The following is an 8710-nucleotide window of genomic DNA, read 5'->3' as shown; positions in this document are numbered from 1 at the left end:
ATTCACTATCATCTGTCACCTTGACTACCAAACTCGTCTCTTACTTATTTTGCTTCTTGCTTTCACTCTTATGCCTGCTGCCTTACAGTCTATTTTCTACACAGCAGGTAGGATGAACCTTTTAAAACATAAGTCAGATCATGTAACTCCCTTGCGCAAAACCCCCAGTGGCTTCCCATCTCAGTTATAATAAGATCCAAGGTCCTCATCCTGCCCTGAAGGCTCTACACAATCTGGCCCCCATCCACCCCTCCACCTCATCTACTACTACTCTCCCTTTCTCTGCTCCAGCCACATTGGCTTTCCTGCTATTCCACAAGCATGGCAAGCATGGTCCCTTGCTTCTCAGAGTCTTATTTTTTTTCATTGGTTCTTGGATGAATAGAATTAAATTAATCATAATCTTTGATTCATGGCACATTCTCTTTATTAATACAAGTATGGTTCATTTTTAATTAGTTTTTTAAATAACATAATAAGTATCCATGAACCTAATAACTAAATCTAACCATATGGCCCTAATCTCATTCCTCTGCCTCCCCCCACCCCCTGGCAAAGAATCATTATCCTGAATCCTGTGTTCATCATTTTGTGGTGCTCCATTTAATACAATTTTATGTCATACATATATATGCACACACACACATATATATATATACATATATATACACACACATATATAGATATGTACATATCTACATACATATATGGATATATATATATCTTTCTTAAAAGTATAATTTTTATTATAATGTATTTTAACTTTATACAGCTGTATGCTGTATGTACTCTTTGGGAACCTAATTTTTCCCCCTCCATATTTACTTTTCTAAGATTCACCCATGTATATTTGCATGTTGCTGTGGTTCATTCATCTTGATTGTTGTATAATATTTCATTGTATGAATAACACTTCAAGGCCTTGGCACTTTTGCCCTCTGCCTAGAATGTGCTTCTCTTAGATATCCACGTGACTACCTCCTTCACTTCACTCACGCCATTATTCAAATGCCACCTCATCTTAACACTATCTAAAATAGTGTACCATTTTACACTCTCTCTTTTACTCTTCTTTACTTTTCCCCATAGCACTTATCACTACTGCTCTGAATATTCTCACTTTGCCTCTCCGGATCCACTCTCCCCCTTTCCACCCTGCTCTGTGCCCTGCAGCAGATCTTTATGATCTGCAATAATAGGCTTCCTTGCCTTCTGGTTTCCCCTTTGGTTTTGCCTGTGAGAGATACCCTCAAGAGACAGGAGGGTGGGAGAGACTGGAGTTGTAGCATTTATTCCCCAGCTCCCTCCCTGCTGTGATTTTCCAGCAGCTGTGACGCTCCTGTCCGGTGACTCTCTCCTACTGCCATACTTCTCTCCAGGTTGACTCAGGGCCAAGCTATGTCAATGTCTTCTCATTCCCCTCCCACCTGTGGCTGCTGAATCATTTCTTGTCCTTTCACTTACTATTGTTTACAACTTTGTAAATACTCCTTCATTAAATGCTTATCAATCCTTCTGTTTGAATGCACCTCTCTTTTCTGCCAGTACCCTGAGTGACAGGACTGCCTGACGTTAAAATTATTTATTTTTGTTGTTATTGATTGTCTGTTTCCCCCAGTAGATAGTAAGCTTCAAGAAGGTAGGGGCTTCCCTGGTGGTGCAGTGGTTAAGAATCCGCCTGCCACTGCAGGGGACACGGGTTCGATCCCTGGCCCGGAAAGATCTCACATGCCACGGAGCAATTAAGCCTGTAGGACACAACTACTGAGCCTGCGCTCTAGAGCCCGTGAGCCACAACTATTGAGCCTGCATGCCACAACTACTGGAGCCCACGTGCCACAACTACTGACGCCTGCACGCCTAGAGCCCGCACTCCGCAACATGAGAAGCCACCGCAATGAGAAGCCTGCGCACCACAATGAAGAGTAGCTCCCACTAGCCGCAACTAGAGAAAAGCCCACGCATGGCAACAAAGACCCAATGCAGCCAAAAATAAAATAAATTAAAATAAAATAAATTTTTTAAAAAAGAAGGTAGGGACTTTGGGACTTCCCTGGTGGCGCAGTGGTTAAGAATCTGCTTGCCAATGCAGGGGACACGGGTTCGAGCCCTGGTCTGGGAAGATCCCACATGCCACGGAGCAATTAAGCCTGTGCGCCATAACTACTGAGCCTGTGCTCTAGAGCCTGCGAGCCACAAGTACTGAAGCCTGTGTGCCTAGAGCCCATGCTCCACAACAAGAGAAGCCACCGCAATGAGAAGCTCACACACCACAACAAAGAGTAGCCCCCACTCGCCACACCTAGAGAAAGCCCACGTGCAGCAATGAAGACCCAACACAGCCAAAAATAAATAATAAATAAATAAATAAATAATTTTATTAAAAAAAAATAAAAGAAAAGAAGAAGGTAGGGACTTTATCTGACTCCCTGCTATATCCCCAAGGCCTAGAATAGGCTGAACTCATAATAAGCATGCAATAAATATTTAAGTGAATTATCAATACATATAATACTGCATTTTAAATGCTTACACACAAAAAATTGCTTGCACATACCTCTTTCAAAACAAATGCCATTATTTCTTTAAGCTACATACCTAACAGAATTGCAGAGTTGAGGGTTAAGTGGATATTTCATTTAGTAGATAGCACCAAATTTTCCTCCATTCTCCTATAGAAGGAATCAGGGCTCCATGGAGAAATGGCTGACTCTAGGACTGGAGCATGGAAAATATAAAATGAGTCGGGAGCACCATAAAAATTTTTTTAATTATAAAAAACTGAACAAACATAAAAACAAAAACCGCCTGCAATTATAGAGGTATGTCAAAGGGATATAGGAGCCAACTGAAAGAGCTTCCAATGGCCAAATTTGAAACAATATGAGCAACAAAATTATCATTGGATTATAATTCAAAGTATAAAATAAATATCAACAAATCCATACTGATATTAATAAATGATTGAATAAATAAATTAAAGGAGAGTACACAAATCTCTTGTACAGAAGAATTCCAAATAATTTATGTAGATACTTTCTCAAGCCAGTGGAGCATAACTGCCCACTCCTTAAGTGTAAGATGTGCATAATGACTTCCTTATAAACAGTGGAGTTTGGAAAGAGAGAAAGAGAGTAGTGTTGCAGTAGAGAAACAAGCCAAACACTGCCTCAGCCAGGCAGTCAAGGTTCACCTCATGAGTGATAAATCATGTTGATAGCATGTACCCTTGGTATGATGTATAACTATGGAAAATGCATCAGACAAACTCAAATTGAAGGATATTCTACAAAATATCTGACCGGACTCCTTAGAACTGTCAAGGTAGTCAAAAACAAGGGAGGTCTAAGAAATGGTCACAGCCAAGAGGAGCCTAAAGAGATATGACTAACGATGATGTGGTCTCCTGGATAGGATCCTGGAGGAGAAAAAAAGGGGCATTTAGGTAAAAACTAAGGAAATCTGAAGAAAATATGGACATTAGTTATGAATAGTGTATCGATATTGGTTCATTAGTTGTGATAAATGTACCATAGTAATACTAACAATAGGAAAAACTGGGTACAGGGTATATAGGGGCTCTCTGTAATATTCTTATATATTTTCGGTAAATGTAAAACTATCCTAAAAGAGTTTGTTAAATGTTTTAAAAATACCCTATCAGGATGGCTATAATTAAAAAGACAAATAATATCGTGTGTTGGCAAGGATGTGGAGACACTGGAACCCTCACACATTGCTGTGGGAAGATAAAACAGTACAACCTCTTTGGAAAACAGTTTGACAGTTCCATATAATGTTAAATATGGAGTTACCAAATGGTCCAGCAATTCCACTCCTAGGTATCTACCCAAGAAATGAAAACATATGCCCACACAAAAACTTGTACATGAATGTTCATAGCAGCATTATTCATAATAGCCAGAAAGCAGAAACAACAGAAATATCCTTCAACTGGTGAAATAAACAAATATGGCTTACCCATACAATGGAATATGACTCAGCCATAAAAAGGAATGAAGTTCTGATGCATGTTACTACATGGATGAGCCTTGAGAATATTAGGCTGAGTAAAAGAAGCCAGTCACAAAAGACCACACATTGTATAGTTCCATTTATATGAAACGTCCAGAATAGGCAAATACATAGAGACAGAAAGCAGATTAGTGGTTGCCAGGGTATGGGGAAAGGTGGGAATAGGATGTGTCAGCTAATGAATACAAGATTTCTTTTTTTTTTTTTTTTGTCAGCAAAGAGCTCTGCTCTTTTTTGAATGTGTTACTGAAGAGGTTTAGTCAAAAAGACCAAAGCCCATGTCATCATCAGACTCTTCACATTCTTCTTTCTTTGCTTCTACTTTCCTCAGCTGGGGCAGCAGTGGTGGAGGGGGCAGGACTTCCTGCTGGTGCAGGTCCACCAGCTGCTGGGGCAGCTCCACCAGCCCCCACATTGCAGATGAGGCTCCCAATGTTGACACTGGCCAAAGCCTTTGCAAACAAGCCTGAACAGAAAGGTTCAGCATTTACACCAGTTGCTTTAATGAGGGCATTGATTTTATCCTCCATGACCATCACCTCATCGTCGTTCAGGATGAGGATGGAGTAGACGCAGGCGAGCTCTAAGACGGAGGCCATGGTGCGGGGGAGTGCTAGGCAGGGGCTGCCCGGCGTGGTTCTAGTCGCCCGATGATGTGAGGGCCTCACCCCAACGCGGCCTTAGACACCTAAGTGGCAGCTGAGGAAAGGGACAGGATTTCTTTATGGGGTGATGACAATGTTCTAAAATTAGAATGTGGAAATTGTTGCACAACTCTGTGAATATACTAAAATCATTGAACTGTATGCTTTAAAGGGGTGAATTTTATGGCATATAAATTCTATCTCAAGAAAGCTGTTATCTAAGGGACTTTAACCAGAAAAAAATTCTAAGTGTGTTGATTTTGGGGGCTCTTTCTGTTGCTAATTTGTAATGTTATTGCACTGTGATCAGAGACTGTTACTCCTATGATTTCTGCATTTTTGCAGACTAATAAATGAGTCATTTTGGAAAATGTTCTATGGGTATTTGCAAAGAAAACACAATCTATGTTTGGACAGGGTAATCTCATATATATTATATATATATATGTATATATATATTCAACCTTGTTGAGTAGTGTTATGATCTTCTGTATATCCTTACTTATTCACATGATCTGATGATTTCTTAGAGAAATATTTTACTTCAAATATGCCTGAAAGCCTGGCCAGCAACCCCAATCTTATCTCTTATTAAGTTATTCTGAACTATTTCAAACCTTCTCCACTTTTCTCAAATTTTTGCCACCCCTCCCCTAACCATCACATCCTACTTTATACATAAAAATGGAAAGGAAGATGGGATTGCCTTCATCTGCCTGGTACCAAACATACAACTTACAACTGTCTACCTTCATCCCGTTCCATTTAACTTTTCTCATTCTTCTAACAATAGAAGAACTACCCCTCCTTCTGAGACCCATTTCTCCACCTGCCCTTGGCATTCCATTCCTTTCCATTTTCTCAGAAACCTTGCCATATCAATTATCCTGTTTCTCTCTTGATTCTTCAGCACCTCTCTCTCTGGAGTCTAATTCTTCTCTCCTTGAATCTGGGCTTGTCTTAGTGACTTCTTTAACCAAAAGAATGCAGCAGAAGTGATATTCTGGAATGTATAAGGCTAGGACAAAAGAAGCCTTGCAGCTTCCACCTAGGCCTCTTGGAACACTTACTCTTGGACTCTTGAAGCACCATGTAATGTGTCTGCCTACCCTGAGTCTGTCCTTCTGTGAGAAGACCCAAGCTAGCCATGCAGAGAGGCTGTCTGGAGAAAAAGATGTCCAGCCCGCCCCCAGATATTCTAGTTCTCAGCTATTCAAGTCATCCCAGCTGAGGCCCCAGACATCATGATGCCAAAATGAGCTTGATGTGCCTTGTCTAAATTCTTGACACAAATACTTATCAGATATAATAATAATTATTATTACATTTTTGTTTTAAGCCACTAAATTTTGGGATTGTGTGTTAAGAATAACTAGAAAAGAATAACTAGAATGGGGACTTCCCTGGTGGCACAGTGGTTAAGAATCCGCCTACCAATGCAGGGGACGTGGGTTCGAGCCCTGGTCCAGGAAGATCCCACATGCCGCAGAGCAACTAAGCCCGTGCACCACAACTACTGAACCTGCACTCTAAAGCCCACAAGCCCGTGTGCCACAACTACTGAGACCACATGCCTAGAGCCTGTGCTCCTCAACAAGAGGAGCCACCACAACAAGAAGCCTGCGCACCGCAACGAAGAGTAGCCCCCACTCGCCGCAACTAGAGGAAGCCCGAAGACCCAATGCAGCCAAAAATAATTAATTAAAAAAAAAGAATAATTAGAACGGTCAAAAATGACCTTCGTGTCGCTAAATGTAATTGACATGTTTTCAGCCTCATTTATTTGACCTGTCAGTAGCTCTTCTTTCAGGGAACCATTGCCTCTTTTTGAAATACTCCCTTCCTTTGGTTTATCTGACACATCACTCTCCTGGCTTTCCTTATACCTCTCTACCCTCTACCTCCTTACCTTCCTTTACTCAACCACTGAATCTTAACATTTAACTCAGTTACAACCCTTCTTCTCACTTTACAATCTCTCTTTAAGTAATCACATCCATATCTGGGGCTTCAATTACCCCCTGTTCATATATCTCACAAATTGAAGTCCCCAGTTTTTCTCTGAACTACAAAGATTTTTATGCCCACTACACATCTCCTCTTACATGTCTCAGAACACTTCCAATTCAACATATTCAAAACCAAAGTCTTTTCTTCCACCTCCCCCTATAAACCAAAACCAATAACCTGGTCTTCTTGCAGTGTTCCCCATCTCCAAGAATGGCACCATCGTCCATCACTTGCCTTTTGCAAAGCCAGAAACCAGGAGTCACCTTTGCTATGTCCTCTCTCTCATCTTCATGTGCAACCCACCCTGAAGCCCTATCAATTTTGCCTGTTAAATCTCTTGAAACTCTCTTCTTCTCTCTCAATGTTGACCACTTGCACCACCTCTAAGATATCTTCCGGCATATAGTTAGAGCCTTCTTGCCACACCATGTGGCTTGTGGGTTCTTATTTCCCCAACGAGGGATTGAACCCCGGCCCTTGGCATTGAGAGCCTGGAGTTCTAACCACTGGGCTGCCAGAGAATTCCCAGTTAGAGCCTTCTAATTGAGCTCCTTGCTTTGACTTTTATCCAGTCAATACCTTTTACAGTCAGAATTGTCTTTTTCACTTTTAATCTTTTCAATGATTCTTATTGTACTTAGAATAAGGACACAATTAACATAGCCTCTGAGACCCTGAATATTTACTCCTTTAGTCTCATCTTATAAAATTCCCCACTTGCTGATTGTCTACAGCCGAACCAGCTCTTTTGTCCCTTGTATGCACTGGGCTTCCTCCTACCACAGGGCCTTTGCACAGACTTTTCCCTCTGCTTGAAATACTTTTTCTTCCTCTTCACTCAGTTAACTTCAAATCTCTGGGGAGGTTTCACTTGCTCAGGGAACCTTCCCTGACCTCTCACACCTCTGTGTACCTCTCCTACAGAGCACTCATCACGGTTGTAATTTTACATGTATTTGAATGAATATTTGAATAATGTCTATCTCCCTGACTAGACTGAAAGCTTCATGTGGCAGGCACCAAGGCTGTTTTGCTTGCTACTATGCCCAAAGTACCCAATACAATGCCTGGCACATATTAGGTGCTAAATATATATTTGGGGGGGAAAGTAGGGGAGAAAGCAGGAAAGGGGATAAGGAGGGAAGAGGGAAAGGAGGAAAGGGAGAGTAAGAAAGGGGATCCTCCACCTATGATTGGTTATTTGTAAATTTGTATTCTGTTAGTATCCTAACAGTCTTTGTCACTAATTCATGTTGTTAGGTGCATAAAGGTACATGATTGTCACACGTTCTTAGTGGAGTGTACCTTTTTTTTTTTTTTTGCGGTACGCAGGCCCCTCACTGTTGTGGCCTCTCCCGTTGCCTCTACCACTGTGCCACCAGGGAAGCCCGGAGTGTACCTTTTAACAATATTAAATACCCTTTTGTCGCTTTTAATATTTTTGGCTCTGAATTCTATTTTTGTCTGATTCAAATAGTGGGGTTTTTTGTTTGTTTTTTGCTAGCATTTGGACAACTCAAAGTTTTACTGTTTCTTTGCTTACCACTATTTCTTATATTCCACATCGTCCTCTTTTTTGGATTCATTTCTTTCATTTTGCTGTAATACCTACCTGAGTAATTCACAAAGGTTCTGAATATACCTACAATGTGTTCTGAATATGTCAGAAAATTAGAATCTGAAAATTGGAGTTTTGTTCCTTGTATTACTTCACTCCTTCCCTTTCCCCACTCAGGGACAATTGTTCTATTTACAGTAGTCCCTCGGTCTCCACTGAGGATTGGTTCCAGGATCCCCCATGGATGCCAAAATCCTCAGATGCTCAAGCCTCATATAAAATGGCGTAGTAAGGCTTCCCTGGTGGTGCAGTGGTTGAGAGTCCGCCTGCCGATGCAGGGGACACGGGTTCGTGCCCCGGTCCGGGAAGATCCCACATGCCGCGGTGCAACTGGGCCCGTGAGCCATGGCCGCTGAGCCTGCGCGTCCGGAGCCTGTGCTCCGCAACGGGAGAGGCCACAACG

The 8710-nt window shown here is 41.5% G+C and overlaps 1 pseudogene; it reads right to left on the bottom strand.

Annotated features, from left to right (window-relative positions):
* Positions 1-4291: 4291 nt before the first annotated feature.
* LOC114906471 lies at positions 4292-4634 on the bottom strand (annotated as a pseudogene).
* Between the last annotated feature and the right edge of the window lie 4076 nt (positions 4635-8710).

This window comes from Monodon monoceros, unplaced genomic scaffold (assembly GCF_005190385.1).
Source record: "Monodon monoceros isolate NGI ecotype Baffin Bay Population unplaced genomic scaffold, NGI_Narwhal_1 Super_Scaffold_22, whole genome shotgun sequence".
Taxonomy (NCBI): Eukaryota; Metazoa; Chordata; class Mammalia; order Artiodactyla; family Monodontidae; genus Monodon; species Monodon monoceros.
Note: the sequence above shows the minus strand (reverse complement) of the source record. Positions and strands in the feature narration are given on the sequence as shown.